Source organism: Pagrus pagrus, assembly GCF_965226575.1.
Source record: "Pagrus pagrus genome assembly, chromosome: 6".
Taxonomy (NCBI): Eukaryota; Metazoa; Chordata; class Actinopteri; order Spariformes; family Sparidae; genus Pagrus; species Pagrus pagrus.
In genome coordinates, this window is record NC_140190.1 from 5,187,660 (window position 1) to 5,205,812 (window position 18,153).

General features: G+C 40.8%; 1 protein-coding gene across 2 annotated transcripts in view; it reads left to right on the forward strand.

The window, feature by feature from the left end:
* The first annotated feature begins 1,941 nt into the window (after positions 1-1,941).
* LOC311258388 (uncharacterized protein) overlaps positions 1,942-18,153 on the forward strand; it is a 127,935-nt gene continuing 111,723 nt past the window's right edge. Inside the window, exon 1 of one of the 2 annotated variants that reach the window (XM_084354634.1) lies at positions 1,942-2,075. The gene's annotated coding sequence lies outside the window, so the exon portion shown is untranslated. The remainder of the gene's footprint in view (positions 2,076-18,153) is intronic. The other variant, XM_084354633.1, reaches the window with a different exon arrangement.

The window sequence follows — 18,153 nt, forward strand, 5'->3', positions numbered from 1 at the left end:
AAGAGTGACTTTTAAGAAGCTCTCAAGCGATCACATGGCCAATCACACGTGTTCTGTGAGCAGGGATAGCCAATCAGAGACAATACTTTACCCCACATCTGCCATTTCACAAAAAATCTGCAGCATGCTCATATATCATGTGTTAAATATTCAACGAAAACCAAACTGGGCAGTTTTTAAGTTGCACTAATTGAATCGCGTGCAGACAATAAGGATCGGTGTAAAGTTATGGCACACAAAGTTGGTGTCAGCTTAATTCTCGTCAACTGTGCGAAAGCTACCATGTTCAGAATGATGTTAATTGCTTCAGCTTATGTATTATTCATAATGTCAGTGATAGTTTGTGCCGTCACTACGTAACATGTCTCAGAAGGTGTCTGCTCACCTCTGTTACTGTGCTGCAGTCATCGTAGGATCTGCACTCACCAGCTTCACAGATCTCTGGAGCTCTCGTAAACTTAAGAGAATTTTCAAATTAAAAAGAAATGTGATAAATAGTTTTTGACTCTCGAGTTCACGAGAAGAAGTGAAAAAAAAAAAAAAAGTTTTTTCTTTTATCTTCCACTTGAGTCCAACACTTTATTTTCAGTCGTGTTATAAATATTGCAGAATCGCCACTCGTGCCCTTTGGCTTCGCGCCCCGTCTGAGAAATCTTATAGGATTCCTGTGACGCTGTTTATCTCTTGCACATGGCTCTCCTCACCACAGGTCACTGGTGGATTTATACACCAACTGCACCTTTGACTGCACCAATTTAAAGGGATAGGACGGGGTCATGAGACAAGCCTCATGGTCTTGTGAAGGGGAGCGGCTGGTTCGCGAGGGGTTGGTGGGGGGGGGCTGGGCCTGAAAAACATAACCCGAGGAGCACTTTCTCGCTGATTACTCATTGACGTTTTCCTGCCTTGTGGGATACTTCTATTTCTGACAGTTTGCTCCCGCAGTGGGTGTGTTCAGCGGCATGTCCGGCGCCACTCGTCATGTTGGCCATGGCTGTGGCTGGGAGGAACAGCTGTCTGTGTTAACGAGGCCATAGCCGCACAGACCAGCGAGGCGGCGGTGCTCGAGCAGACCAGAGCACCACTCAGGCTCCCATAAGGCCCCGGGATACGTAAACAATGACTTAATGAGAGTGCGTGCCATTACTGTAATTAACACAGCTCACGTCAAAGCACTGTCAGCTCTCAAGAGTTTCAGGAAGGTCTTGCGTTACATTGAAAAGGCTGGCATGCAATGACCAGAGGCCCTCCCTGCAACATTCACAACACACCATATACAGGGCGTAAACACACTCGATAAAAGGGCACACAAAAAGATCGCAGTCCACCATCTGCAATTAAAACTCTGAGCGTTAATGTCGTTATCACAACATTTATCTTTGTGTTGAAGATGTGTTTTTCTTTTCTTTTGTTGTGAGTCACGAGATTTCATTTTTTGTATTTTTCCAGATTTCCTTGTCCACCACTGCTTCTCGTCTTCTGTAGATTATCTTTGTTCTCAGGATTTATCTGACCACATAATACTTTGTTTCAAATCTTCTACTGGCCATTACTGCAGTAATCAGATTTAAAGACGTTATATGAAACATTTCTTCGTTAAGAACTAGTCCTCCATTATATATTTTGTTAAGTTGTGTAGTTGCAGTACGTTGTCCCAAATGTTTCTGACAAAGCTCAAACCCAGAGAAACCTTTGCACAAGGTGACGGTGTGTTTCATTTGGTCGCCTGTGTCACGGTGCTACTGTGGACGCCCTGTTGTTTTTCTGTGTTCGGTTCTCCCTCACCTGCTCCTTCTCCTGTGTGTGTGTGTGTCTGTGGGCGTGGCAGCAGCAGCAGCAGCAGCAGAGTGACACACCTGTTCCAGATCAACTCGTCACCCTCTGGCTTTATCTACCTGGTCTCTCCTGCTGCCATTTTGTATTTTCGTGTTTCCTGTGTTTTTGCCTTTGTGCTGATTCTTTGGCTCCTGCAGAGATCTTCAGCGCCGTTCTGTTCAGCTTCCTGCTGACCTGCTCTCCTGAGTTCTTCCATGCTGGCTCCAGTCAACCCTACTTACCTGCCTGCCTGCCTGCAAGTATAGCCTCCTCCTCAACATTACCTTCCGGAAATCAGTTTGTCAAATAAATACTTTACTTACTGACTTCCTGTCTCCGTGCTCTGCATTTGGGTCCTAGAAAGATAACCTCACCGTAACAGCCTGTTGCTAAAACTGGAAACTAGAAAGAATCTAAACACAACTTGAATAAAACTTTAAAATGTCACCTCATCCGAACATTGCCACAGAATTTCATTGCTTGTGCAAAGTGGCTTTCATTACAGTCTGACCATGTTTGACTCCACCCCCCAGTATCAGATCTGACTCCACCCGTTTCTCAGTTTATTCCATTTGTAAAAACACAAATGTCCAAACCCAATCCAGATAACCAGCTCCGACTCCCCCAAGTTATTAAATTTGCAATGAGAGGCTGATGGCGTAGCTATCCATGTGTCAATAAGTCAGAATCATAAAACACTATCAATTAATGATATAGAAAGGATTTTTACAACAAGCACGTTGGTGCTAACTCCATTTATTAAAGATGGGGATGTTTTCAGCCATGCTAGCAGCATCTACCAGTCTAGAAACTGCAGTTGGCTCATTGATCCACAACTTTGGTCCGGACTGAAACATCCTGACGAGTTTGGTGATGTTCAGGGATCGTGACTTTTCCTCTTGTGCCACCACAAGGTTATCATTTTGTATTTTTTAGCGAAATGCTTCAACAACTATTGGACGGATTGCCATTAAGTTGGTCGACACATACAAAATGTTGTTGATTCTGTGACTGTAGACTCTTTAAATCTGTTGTTTATTCCTTACCGACTGAAATGTGTACTTCTGTTGCCATGTAGTGGGTGAAACTGTCGAGTTGCTTCACGCCCTTTTAAGTGACAGTAACAGTCACGTTGCTGTTGGGTGCAGTCAGAAGATGAAGCTGTTAACTATTAGTTAAACAATGCCCTACCACTGCAAAAGTGTGTCACAGATCTTGAAAGACTATATCCACAGGTAGAGCTCTCCGTGATGTTGTGTTTCAGGAGCTAGAGCGGATCATCGACTCATCACAGTGTTTGATCCCTGTCTCCTCCTGACCACATGGTCTGCTTGAGTAATGAACGCTGAACCTCAAGTTGCTCTCGACGGCAGGCCAGCGCCGTCACTGTTTCTGTGTGAGAAATGGGTAAATGAGAGGCCGGTTATAAAACATGTCTGATAGAATTGAGAAGTGCTGTATAAGTGCAGTCCATTTACCGTTTTACAGATCTCCACTCTCCAGATGCGAGTCAGAAATGAGAGTTTAACAGCGATATGCAAAAATTGGGAATTTCAGTCACCAGCAAAAAAAGCTGCATTGCCAATCGACCTCATCGGTAATTCTTACATATTATATCTTTAAGGACGGTTTAGTTTGATTCCCATCTATCTGTGCCTTTACTAAATATATTGAACACATGGATCAACTCTGGAGACGTGAATTGTGCTGAAAATGTTGTTTGACGCTCTTATTTCCTTGTGACTCCGGGTCACAGATCTTCTCTCTAAAACAGTTCAAGCTACAGTTTTAAAGAGCCTCTTTTCAAGCTTTGAGGGATATTTAATAAATGTGTGTCAGCGTTCCCTTACATTCATCGCAGTATCTGATGATTACCTTCGGTTCCACTGGTTCGGTTTGATGTCTCTGTTGATCTGGGATGACATAGCTAAACTGATAACAGAAGATACCCAGCAGTGTGGATGAATATACATTACGTGAATTGTGTCCTCTCGGTCTTTGCGGCTGCGTTTGTCACTTTGTACTGTTGCTTAGGCTGGCTGCGGACGCCTCATAGTCACTTGGAATAGTGCTTTTTTTGCAGGGAGGCGACGTTATTAACAGTTAATCATGGAGTGAAGTTGTCAGCGGGGGTGGCTGCAGTTTTCATAATGGCCTAATTTCTAGCAATCGCAGACTAATTATCTGCATTTGCAATTGTTATGAATTCTCTTTGTGACTATGCAGGAACTTTTTAATGTAGAGTTTATAGTCCAGGGCTGAGTTGTTTGGTTATGTGTCTGCAAAAACACCACAGGGCACAACGGCGCCGTAAAGCTGTGACATAACTGCCGCATAATTAAGAAAGTAAATTCTTAATAATAGAAGCCCGTTTCATCCCATTGCAGCAATCAGGCATCGCGTAGGGGTGGATGAAATATAAAGTAACTCATGCAGCACCTTGTATGAAAGAAATCAATGCATTTTGACCAAATATTAAAACATTGATTATTTAAATGCCTTTTTATACTTGACCAAAATATTTGACTGCTTAAAATCTGACAAGGCAAAGAGGGCTACAGCAGAACCACAGTGGACAGTGGTCAGCCTATCACACCTCCAAACACATTATAATGTGTAAGGGTACAGATCGACAACAAATCGTCATTGGTCGATAATCATTCTACATTGTTTGATCTCTATAAAGGTCCATCAGAAGATCCGATCAAATGAGGCAAAACATGCAAGCAAGTTTCTTTAAGCACTGCTAAAATGCGACAGTGCAGCAGGACTGGAGACTAACACCCTCCTGATGTCAAGGTGTCCTGAGGCTAGGGACGATAGAAAGCGTGTTAAGGGCCGACAGACTGATATCTAGCGAAAAACAAACTGAACCGAGCATTGGCTACACCAAAACTCGTCATCTAACGCTGTTACTATAGTTACTGTCGCTGGCTGGCTCCCCAGCGCGAGACTAACAAATGTTTGGCGGTACCGCTCCATCTGTCCCCTCAGTCACAGCTTACTAGCAGGACCTTGCAAATATGTTGCAATGATGAAACCAGGAGGAGAGCTAGTTAGCTGTCAGGTGTTAGCATTGACTGCTGTACTTCAGCTTAGTTTGGAGGTAGTAGTACTTTAAGTTTGGCGTTGCAGACATTTTTATCAGTGTACATTTGACTAAACTTCCAAACCAAAGTCACAAAGTACGAAGACTGAGATGCAGATTTTTTTCCCAAATTGTGTCAGTAAATTTTGTGTCCTCTTTATTTTTTCTTTAATCTGTTTTTAAAGAGTTTACAGATTACTTTTCAGTTTTGTTTTAAAACCTGCCTTAACATCTTAATGGTGTCTTTTTACGACTACAGATAATAATAAAGTAAAGAAACAATATATTGATTGAGATTTCAGCGATTCGTAATCGCCCCCAAAAATTCTGAAATTCTGACCCTTATAATTGTATCACGAATCATCTATTGAGCGTGTATACAGATAATAAATTCTGAACATGAGGGTTTAAATACAGCGTTATTGCTCTGTAGGAAAGGACTAGAAATAATAGTAAGTGGACCTCGAGTAAAGATTTACAAAATAAATCTTCTAAATCTTAGTTTTATTCATATGTTTACATGTATCTAAATGTAACCATACACCACAGTGTCATCAGCGTCATTGAAATGTCTTCAAGGACACACGTAGATCGTAACACACACCTTTAGACACTCTACATGCAAAGGAATGAATGTGTGCATGTCAACGACTGATGGCTCAGCACTCAAAGAACTTGTGTATCCTTGAGTCTTGAACACTGATGTTGAATTGCTGAGGCTCCAGCCAGTGTTTGCTTTGGGTTAAGGGGTTGATTGAGCCACGGGCGGGGGGGGGGGACTCATTTATACTCATTGATCTCCCTTTCACCCGGCTCCTGATCGTGCTCTTTCCACTTCACTTTTCTCACTTCTTCAGCGACTGAGACGTGAGTTCGTTGTTTGTGTTTGTCCGGCGTTTTTAGCCTTTGGTTTGATAATTAAAAGGTGACGTTAAAATTTTTCATTTGGTTCCTATTGTACTCCACCAAATATAATTAGCAATTAAGAGAAGGTAAAACGATGATTCAGCGGCTCTGTCAGACCTGTAATGTTTTCATCACTTTTGTTATTGTGTTTGCAACAATGACTTAAATCTGTGAATCCTTTTATTGTGCGACGGGACTACAGTGGACTCGCCTGTACTGTTCACAGCGTCTTTTCTTCTTCCTCTATCTCTCATTTGCTTTATCTCTGTCTCTCTCTCTCTCCCTTTTCTCCCCCCCTCACATTCTTTCCTTCAGAGAAAAGAGGGCTACGCATTAATGAGTCAATGCGGAGCTGTATTATGTTTAATTAGGTAGTTTATATAATGAGGTGTTCATTTCTAATGGAGGGACATGCTGTGAGCAGCACATCTGCAAGAATAACTCAGGCAATCAGCGGCATGAGGACCCATGGAACTGCAAATGAGACTTACTTACTCAGAAATGAATTATGTCTCAGTGCCTTTCCCAAAGCCCATTAATTAAATCCACTGGCATCAAGGTCTTTTTCTTAATTTCATGTACCATTAGCATAATAAACACAATTTGAGTTAGCACAATGTGATCAGTTTAATGGATGCTATTTATTTTACTTTATTATTTAAAGCTCTGGTAATGGGGGGGAGAAACATAAATATATCTCTACGGCTCCCTCTATGAGAAACTCCCATCAGGCCCCGGTGTCGAAACACAGATGCTCGTTTCCGTGGCCCCCGTACGTTTGGAGAGCTGCTGCTGCACCTTATGGGAGTGCAGAGTGGAAAGGTGGTGCATGGCTATAATTTTAGGGGCACTAGACTGTGGTTCGGTGTAAACTCAGGCCAGGTTTCACGTTCATTAAAAACGGGCCTGCAGGCTTGTATGTCACAATCTCCTCACTCATAATGTTTGGAGTTGGTGTATGCCAGCGTATTTTTTTTTTTTCCTTCTGTTAAGTGAGAAGAGAATTAGGATTTGGAGGCATTTATACACGCGGGGTATCTGAGGTGTAAGTGCGATCCGTCGCGGCAGGAATCCGTGCACCTTCATTAAAACAATACGAGGACTTAATGTATGGTCGCGAATTTGTTCTGACCTTAAAGCGATACCCTAGAGGTGAGATATGATTAGCCTTATTGTTGAGGACAGGTACATCATTATCTCAATGTACCTCGACCATTGCCAAGTTCCACAGCCATGCTCCATCCTCTCTGACTCCGGCACAAGACATAATCTCTTCTCAGGAGCAGAAATGCACTTAATCATCTACTCAAGTTTCAGGGGACTGCCCCCGAGTGCTCTCCGTCTCGTAGAACTATGAAAACTGCTCGGCAGAAATCTGCAGCAATGTTTTAAGTTCCCAAATTAATTGCCTAATGGATTAGGAGGTATGGAGTGTCCTACTTTACTGGGATGGAGCAATAATTTAAATTGTGCCAGGTGAGGACAAGGAGAAGTTGTATTTCAGGAGAACGTATTTCTTTTTTTTTTTTCCCTTCCCTTCACACCGAATACGTCTTTTATTGCCCCAAATACTGTGAAGCCTCCTCCCCCAACCTCATTGGCATTCAGGGGTTCATTAGACAGTCGAGTGCCTTGAGAAGAGAATTACAAGCAATAGTTTCTCATTGCTTACATACTGTACATGGCCAGACACAGAAGGTATTCAGACACCGACTCTTGCACAAAAAAAGTGTCACACACACATCGGATGCAGTGTAGCTGTGTGTTACCAAGACAACTTATCGTGTCGAGGACGGCGTTTTAGACGAGGGAAGTCTTAAAAATAGACTCTCCTTTTGGACAATCTAAGTGACCAATAGTCGGCCCGTTACTTCGCCATACGTCATCGTAATGGATATTAAAGTGGAGTGATTGAAGGAGAACAGCTCCATGTGTCAAGTGTTGAGTGAAAAACACATGACACCAAAACCCATTAGTGTCCTCTGGAGAGACAATACCCAGAACTTTCCCTCCTCCTCCTCCTCCTCCTCCTCCTCCTCCTCGTCCTCACTCCAGTCTGAGGGTGCATCTTTCTGACAAAAGACACTCTTTCTGCTACAGATAAAAGGCCCCACGATTAGCCCAGGGGTTGAACTGTGCTCCATTCCAGTTTCACTTTTTTTTTTTTCTTCTTCTTTTTTTTTTTTTTTTTTGGTAAAATGAGAACTTGAAATGATGTCAAAGTCTGGTGTAATGAAAGTGACTGTTTTTCTATAATAGATCTCAGGAAGTCATCCAATTATCTTTTCGCTGAGAGAAAATTTTATTGGAAAAGCTGATGCTCAGAGATGGCTTTTCTTGATGTTTATTGCATGAACTTAGATTGGCAGTTCTTTTAAAAATAAATTCCTCTCGGATTATCATATTGCTACTGGTAATCATTCTGGGTTATTGGAGTCTGTCTGTCTGTCTCTGTGTGTGTGTGTGTGTGTGTGTGATACTTTCCGTCAATGTAAACTATGATGAAAAATATTTGTTGACAGGCTTTTTTTCCTTGACAGCAAAACTTAAACAACATAAAGTTACCACTGAAAACAAAGACACGGATGAAAGACATTACACTTGGTTTAATTATTTAGTCTTTTTTTAAGCACCTGCGTGCATCAGCAAAATCATTATATCCTCCTGAGATCGACGCATCATCTCTTGTCCTTCTGTCTGCCGCTCTTCTTTTCGCTGCTCCTCGGCTCGTCTCCTTTCTGCTTCAAAATTGTACTTAAAGTTATTTGCCTGGACACGTTAGAGTCGTTAAAATCTGAGTTAAGCGAATCTCTGTATTTTCAAACCCAGCTGTCAGAACAGAGTCAGTCACCGGTGAGTGCGCATCATTTTTCTCATTCATACTCGCATACGGAGTCAAATGCATATGTGAATGTAGAGTCTTGACTGTGAGAGAGCGGCACGCTGAAACACGTCAGGCTGAAGTGGACATGAGACAGTGAAGTTCAGTAAAGAGAGGGTTGGACTTTGATTGACTTCATTTTAACTGATGCTGATGCATTAAAATATGTAAAAATTGGCCCCAAAACTCATCCTAAGAATCTACTTGGGACATCCTCAATAATAACGTTTAGTCTTTCTAGGACCCAGTAGGTCAGACTGCAGAATTAACATTAACAATGTGTATTAAAAACATTATTAGTTGATTTTATCAGTCATTCGAAATATTATTCATAAAAATCACTATTATGTTTCAAATTTAAGATTGAGCAACATTTCATGATCTTTTCTCTTCCTTTTCCCCGGTCACAAAGCAGTGAGGTGACAGGTCAAAGAGGCTGGACTTTTTTTTCGATGTACAGTCTGAACACTAGTTGGTGCTTTGCATGTAAAACCTTATCAGACAATGACTAGGGATAGAACTTTTTTTTGTAATTAATTACTTAATTAATTAATTAACAAATTTTAGGTGCCTTATTACATCAAGGTTACACCTACACAAAACAAATTTTTATAGTATTTTTAATTTTTGTTGATTAAAACTAGTATACAACTGACAGTAACAAAACAACTAAAATAAGATCAACTATTTTGCATTTCTGTCCAAAGACAGGGACTAAAACACTGAAAACCAGAATCAGGCACCAAAACGAACTGCTGTTTATAAATCTGTTTGTTTATCCGTCTGCCATAATGAATGATAAAGTAGGCTGACCTTCAGTCTCAGCCTGGTTAAACCACTTTTCCTGGTTTGGCCGTCGCGTTTTTGACACCAACTATTAGGAGTGTTTGACACAAAATGAGGATCGATAGTGGGGATGCGTGCTTATATTACCCTGGGAGTCCTGCTGGTCATTGAGTGGCGCCATGAGCTCATAGCTAATGACTGAAGATCAATGGCCAGAAACTTGACTGTGGTTTGATTCAGTGTTATGTTTACCGTACTGTGGCAGATGCTGCACCACTGACACGCTTCACCCCAGGGAGAAAAAAAACAGGCTCTGGAAATACATTTGCTGATAGTGGTTTTCGCTGCTTATTCAATTTTCAACTACATGACAAATCCCTGATTGTATTAGTAAAACAAGACAGTCTCTCAGCTGTACAAATACAATTCAGAATTCACTTGGCATTATATTTATCATCGCCTCAAAAAGATTTTATTTGTATAAAAAAATTAATACAAGTACTTACACCACAAAGAGAGCTTTTACTTTGATTTTTAACACTGCACTTTTTAAAATGTGATTCGGGCATCTTGTAATTGATTTGAGAGATAGTCAGACATCTTATTTAATCCATATACTGTACATTTTTTTATTACATGGGATCCTGAAGTTGTGGTAAAGTACTGGGGTCCACCAAAAACCACAGAGGCTGTAATCACTGTTGGCAACGTTTATATGTAGATATATATATTTTGAGATATTGTGCGGTGGATAATGGATTTTTTTCCTAAGACATGGGGATAAAAAATACAAAGAAAATAACCCTAACGAAGGGATTGTTTTTTTTTTTTTAAATGTGTATATTCAGTCCCCCATCCCCGCACCGATAATTTGTGTACAGTCCCTAACATAGTGGGGGAAAAGAGCTGAAAAAAGTCAGTGCAAACTCTAACAAACACAATGCAGCTTCTCTTTTTAACTGCTCTCTTACAGTCAATGATGTCTCGGTCGGGAGAAAAATTGAAAATGACTCCCAGTGCCACCATGAGCCGCTGTGGTTTCAGGCTCCGAGCCCACATTCAGACAGGGGCTCATCCAGTCCATTTTTTCAAATATAGACTTATTATTACCTTCCCACAATAAATTGCTCTAGAGGGCTGGGGAAATGCTGCTCTCCGTTTCTGTAACAGTGGCATCTCAGATATCATTAGGAAAGTACTATGCAGGGGGACAGCAGATCAATGGATTCCACCACAGAAGCATTAGTACACTCTGTGTATGATCAGTTTACTGAACAACAACACCGCCTCTGCGTCTCTTACTGGAAACAATTGATGCATTGTTGCAGTGAAATTAATCCCCTGAATTCATAACCCCAATCAGATATTCAATTGGCACTACCCGAAATAATTGTGCGGATGCTTACAAATGAGAAACAAATTCTGCAGCGAGGCAGAGGCAGGACAAAGGCAACACTGGCCATTCAATATCGCACGCCGCGTTGTCGTTTCAATGAAACAGTCTGAGCATTTGACTTTGTCTTGATTTAATCTCGCATTCACTTTGTATACTTCCTAATCCAAAAGGACCAGTTCAAGTCCACAGAGAACAGAAGGGACAGATTGCATGTTGTATATGTGGGGTATATGCCGTGTGTCTGAATCGTGATCATTTCCTGAAGAAATATTGAATTCTCTGCAATCCAAACATGATCGACATGTTGGGCCTCAACAATCCTCTGACGGAAATAACGCTGCACTCAGAATCGACATACTGAAATTCAAGACAATCCAGTGGGTACACATTCATCAGTTAAATAATAAAAATAGTACTAGAAGTTCAACAAAATCCGACTGTACCTGTCAGCACACTGAGAGGTAAAGTTTTAGGTAGGAGTAAAATTCAGATGGTGTCAGATGGTCAGACTTTTATTTGGAATAAAACCATAAAAATATTGTTTCAAGGATCCCTTCAATATATTGTTTTAAAGACATTTTAGAGTTTAAAAAAAGTTGTTGTTCTTGAGTTAACAGTCTATATAATGATGACACTGTCATCTACCTGTAAAACTTCCTCAAACATATCGGTAGCATGTATGTACTGCTGCTGGCCACCGTACTGTACACTGATGCATCTGCAATACCTTAACAAAGACCAATAAATTCCTTATATTGAATATAAACGGAATAATAATTTAAACTAAGGGTGCTCCGATCAGGATTTGTAGGGCCGATCACTGATCACTGGAAGCAGTATCGGCTGACACTGATCAGAAGGACGTTTCTTTACTTTATTGTCATCTATAGTTGTTAGTTGATAACGTCTCAGCGTGAGACGTAACATTACGAGAATTGGTACCGGTACCGGTCCATCCCTCCCCTTAGTCAAAAATGGCTGGCTGGCAGGACCTCGCAAATATATTGTACCGGTTAAACCAACAGGGTACTGAGAATCCATATTGATATATGCAGGGGGATAGCTAGTGAGCTGTTAGCAGCCAGTGAGCAGCAGAGTCCTCTAGAGTGTTGGGAGTTTTAGCTTCGCATAGAGAAACTGTCTTGTGTGTTTATCCGACTGACTCTTCTGATTGGGCTCTACAGAGACCATCGATCAACCTTTATACCACGCATATCGACCGATAATGATCGTTACCCTTAATTTTAACAATAGCAGTATCATCTCTAAACAACTGGAACTGTTTGCTTATTACTCACACTATCAAACAACAACAATAAACTACATTGCAAAAACTAATGCATATTTTCATGATTGTTTAATTTGACAATTGTTATGTGATCAATTCATTATTCGGTCTGCAAATGTCAGAAAACAGATGACATCATCAGTAATGTTGGTTTGACTGACCATCATTCCAAAACCTAAATAAATGTACATCACTATCACATAAGATGAAGAGAAGCTGGGATGAAGAACTGGAAAATTACTTTAACAAATAATCAATTATCATAAAAGTTCCCAATAATTTTCTTTCAATTGATTAATTAAGTAATGGAATGGATAAACATTTAGACTAGAGCTAAATTAATCAATTAAGCTCTTGTCTAAATGTAGATCCTAAAAATATTTCTACATTATGAATTTTGAGGTTAGGTTTACAAAAACAACAACAACATACTGTATGATTAAAAAAACAATATAATTGCAGATACATTTTAGAGACATTGTTTCTTTGTGCTGCAACCCAAACCAAAAACATTTTGTGATCAATGCTCTGTCCAGCACTTTGACTTGTCGTGTGATCCCTCCTTTAACGAGTTGTTTATTTTGTGAGGTGTATTTATGATAAATGTCGTATGAAAACAAGGAAATTGGACCAAAATGAGGTCTCTTTTGTTCTCCAAGCTCCATAATGTGGGTTACCCAGCAAACTCACAAGCCCTCAAAAGTCCAATCTCCTGCAGGGGACAATAAATATTTCAGAGAGGTTGTATCAGTTAAGTGACATGGTCACAATGAGAAAAGCTTGCAGTCTGAATTAAAGATGTACTCTGTACAAATGCTGTGGCCGCATTAGATTAGCCACAACCTGTAATCTGTCACTTAGCTGCAGCATGCCTTGCTGTTTGAACTGATGTAAACTGCTGCTGTCTGGGCACAGAGCTGGGGAGTGTAATGGGGATTCATTGATCCACTGGTCTTTAGCTGATTGAGTTAGATAATTAAAAAGCCTCTTGTATCAGTTCCATTAAGGATTGTTTGTGTTGCTTTTTTTCCTTCTTGCTCTTGTTCTTGAACAGCGAAACTTAGAGCACCGAGAGCCTGCTGGAAAACAAACTGATGTCTTTTCGGCCCATTATTTAGTATATCCTTCTATCACAATATATTATTATAAGATCGCTGATCATTTTGTGAGCTAGATGAAACTAACTAGCAGTTCTAACCCAAACTACATCAAGATGTTTTTACTATGGGATGCAGCATGCAGCCTCTGAAGGAATGAAAAAGTGGCTGTGTAAATCCGAATATTAAGCAGCGAGTGTGATGTGCTTGGATCACACATATTCCTCCGACCAGGATCTGGAGTGACTGTGCTGTCCTGAAGCGTGCAGGCTGAGGTCTGCTTTGTACCTCCTCCAACAGGCCAACTGTCCTCTGCTGTCACTGGAAGCCGCGCCAGGCCTCCTCAGCAATGGCTATGATGTCTGCGGCAATGCTGAAAATAGCCATGCTGAGCTCATTAGCAGATTAGGTGTTGCAATGAATCTGTGTGGTTAGAGCTCGGCGGCCTGATATTGTTCCTCCAGGATGGCAATTACAGCTGATTGACATGTTGGCACATGGGGATAGAGGGGTGGAGCCCGCAGCTCGTGCCTGTGGAGGGGCTCCTCATGAAGGGCAAAATAATCTACTCTGCATCAAATACAGTATCCTAACAACACTATCCATGTCACTGGCATGAAGTGATTGTGACGTAAGTCATGCTGTACTTTGCATGAACAGGAAAAGCACTGATATACTGATGTTGTAGACGCTGTCTGCTGATTTATCATTTTACAACACAGGTTTTTACATTGTAACGAAATGCTACTCGTCATGCCTTTTATGCTACTCACAAAACGAGAAGTATATAATTGGATGAGTAACTAAAATGGCTATATCATCTGGTGGTTTGGGAGCAGATGCTTCTTTATCTTTTGCCAGACAGCATGCAAGGTAGGGTGTGTTTTCCTTTGGGCTGTTGTGGAGTTGTTTGTGATCTTTCTCTACCAGAGCGGAGATATGTGATGACAATGACAGGTCCTCTTTGATTCTGATTCCTTGGAACCTTAAACTGTTCACCATCTCCACCCCAGCTCCACTGATGTAGACAGGGGTGTGTGTTTTTGCCTGCCTTTTCTCTAAAATTAACAATCCCCCCCCCTCGTTTTGTTGACGTTGAGCAGGAGGTTGTGTGTACTACTCTGCAAGATTGTTGATTTCCTTCTGATATAAATTCTCATTTTTGTTTGAAATCCGGGGGGTGGTTAGCGCTGTTGTCCACAAACTAGCAGTCATGGGTGTACAGCGTGAACAGGAGGGGGCTAAGCACACAATCCTGGGTGGGGATCCAGTGTTAAGCACTAGAGTGCAGGAGATTTGACCGCCAATCAAAACTGTCTGGGTGAAGAAGTTCAATATCCTTGCAGAGTTTACTTAAACCTACATCGCTTAGTTTGCCAGTGAGTTTCATTGGGAAGTCTGAATTCAACAAACAGCATTCTGGTGTACCTGCTGGTGTCTTTCAGATATGTGAAGACTGAATGGAGGGTAATGGAGATGGCATCTTTTGTGGATCCGTTGGTTCTAATGGCAAACTGGTGAAGGTCCAGGTTGGCCGGGATGTTGCCTTTGCTATGCTGGGGAACCAGTTTCTCAAAGCACTTCATCAGACTGGGGGTGAATGGCACTGGGTGGAAGTTGTTTAGACTAGACTGTGCAGACTTTTTAGGTACAGGGATGATGGTGGTTGTCTTAAAGCAGTTGGGGGCAGTCTTGTACGACAGTGATATGTTAACAATGTAAAAAATATATATATATATAATAACATCAGGTAGATGATTGGCTAATTTTTTAGTACACAGCCAGGGATGTTATCAGGCCCAGCAGCTTTACTCATATTCGCTCTGCAGGATTTTTCTTACAGCTGTGGTTACTGACAGTGGCCGGTCCTCTGGACACCACAGCTGGCTCTTTGTTAAGAAGATTAAAGCGAGCGTAAAATGTGTTAAACTGGCAACGTGGCCTCACATTTCAGGGGTGCACCTGCGTTGGCAGCATGTGATGGTCTGGATGGCTTGCCACAAATTTTTGGTGTTATTGTAGTTGAGGTCTGTCTTCAGTCTCTCCTGATGTCTCCTTGCCTCCTTGATGACAACAACAATGCTTAAATAATTCATCGTAGCTGACTGTGTTTGAAGCCATCTTCCCAATATGTATAGCATAGCTTAACCAGCTAGCATTAGCTAACTGCATAGTTTTTCTCAGTTCTCTCAGTTACCAGTGGTGGAAAGTAACTAAGCACATTTACTAAAGTACTGTACTTAAGCATTTTCTATTTCATCTACGTCATACTTTACTCCACCATCCCTATATGTTCGACTCAGAGGGAAATAGTGTACTTTTTACTCGCTAGATTTATGACAGCTTAAGTTACTTTGCATTCAGATTGACAATACAAATAAGATCAATAAATAAATTGTATTTATATCAAGAGGCTTCTATTGGTCTCCCGGGGAAGATTCACAGGCTTCCCAGCAGTATGTTAAGTAAAATATGAAAATAGATTCAGATTAGTTTATGTGCTTCAACATGATGAAATGGGCCGTTCTGCATAATAAGTGCTTCCACTGTAAGTATATGACTTTACTTTAAGCATATTTTGATGCTAATACTTGTGCACTTTCACTTAGATAGTATTTTCAATGCAGGTTTTTTGTAAGGAGAGGGCTTAACAATTCTACACTCTGGTAGTACTACTTACAAACCTGTGAAGTATTTGTACAGACGAGGAGGAGAAAGTAAAGAGTGTTTGTCGTCTACCCCTCTCTCACCCCTCTGCCACGGTCTCTTCCTCCCTCTGTCTCTGCTTTTTCCATCTCTCTCTCATCCCTCTCAGATCTCAACCTCTTCTGCCTCTGCTTCTGGGCCTCTGTGCTCTCTCCTCTGTGTGTGTGTATGTGTGTTTGTCTAGCAGTGTGCCAGCTTATCTCTGGGCCCATCTCGCCTGTTGTTTGACATTGTGATTAAAATAATCGAATGGACTAATAAACGTATTTGTGTATCAAAACGAGACGTCTTTTTGCTGTAGTTTAATCTTAAATTGCTCCAGAAAGGCTTAATTTTAACACCCTCGAGTTTGCAGGTCTGTTTTTTGTACCCATGATTTTATTTCCCTTCTTACCTTGACACACAGGACCCAACAGCAAGGATTTACTTGTCGTTTTTTTAAAATCCTCAGCCAGTTTCCCCCCTTTTGATCAAGGATGCCTTGCCCTCTCTGGGCCTTCCCATCATGGCTGCTAATCAAATAAGTGTGCCCTTTTAAATGGATGTCGTCTGTGATTCCAGATGACACCCAAACCTCCTCCATTTGAAAGAGAATCACTGTGAGCAGCCACTGACTGACTGACCCTTGTCTTTTAAATTATACAGTTTGATCTGTGGTTGTTTAAACTGCTGATTAAATATTAAACTTAATTTCATAACATCAATAGGATATCAGTAGTGGCAAGAGAATATTTGATTACTTACAGAATGCCAGCTGGCAAAGAAGCCCTCATATGTTTTATAAAATAAGTTGAATCAGAAAATTTTAGCTTTTTTTATTTATTTTTTAACATGCACGCATTCATGAACTTTGCATGATGTGACTGTTTTAATATTTGGGCTTGAGATATAGGAAAAGCAGGGTGGGGTTCGGTAAAAGGGTGATGATGTTCACTCAAATCTCACAGATGAAACTTCCCCGTCACGCAACAAATCGGTTGCTTGTCGACCTGTCCAACGTGTAATAAATATAATTTCAGACGTTAAAATATCAAATACAAATTCAGGGTTAAAAATTCAAGATAAAGTTTTAGATTATCTCATGAATACCACTGACCTGATGAATGCAGTGACATCTCAAGTGGGCCTGTTTAACATGTGGATATGAACCATTTACCCCTCAAAATACCAAATGTGTCCCTCACCTCAACATTCAACAAATTCAGAAAATGATGTAAAAAACTATTTTGGACATGACCTCGACTACTGCAACCATTCTAGCCCCTCTTGGCTTTTGACGTTTGAGTCCAAATAGTACTCCGGTGTGAACAGAACTGTGAAAAGTAGCAGATTAAAAGGTCACTTTACTGCTGTTATGGTCCAGAGACTGAATCCCAAGGTTGAAATCGAGAACGTGAACGTGTGCTCTAGAAACAAAAACCTAAAAATGTGTCCAAAAATTGGTGGCGGACGAAAACATGAGATTTGAAGAACCTATGAGGCGACTGTAACATTCCTCATAGGAATACATGAAACAATCATATAGACCATAATTTGATCCCATTTTTCTCCCACTGAGATTTAATCGGTGCTTTTTTTAATAACATGATCTTGTTGCTCCCTCTTCTTCTGCCATTGTTTAATGGCACTTCACTGCAGAATTAGCACCACCAAATGTTTCTCTTGATGTTCACGTTTCAAACATATTCCAACAGAAGTGGATGGAAATTCATGTATATTATTTATTTAGCATTTTCTTTTGCCCATTCTCTGGGGCCAGAAGACTATGCTGAGCGTTCTATACGTTCAAAGATTCCTCTTTAAATAGTTGCAATTTGAACCGTTTGGTCCAGCGCTTATTAAAAAGTCAACACGTTATTAGCTTTGTGCCATTCATGTATAGGCTCATTCATTATTCAACCTGTGTTATGGGCACTCATGGTAGGAAGCAGGAGAAACTTCTCTTTCCTCTCTAATTGAGTAGTTTTTGTTGGAATGAAAGGGCAACTATGATGGATTCCTCGCGGGACGTCGAGGAGGCAGTTAAGTCGGCGTACGAGTGGCTACACTTTCTAACAGTTCTGGCTAGACGGGCCTTTAAAGTTGTAAAAGCTAGCAGGATTCTGGTCTGTATTTATTTTTCATAATCATATCTTTTTTATTTTTCTAAAAACCTTTTGTACGTCTGATCAAATATTTTTTTTGTTTTTC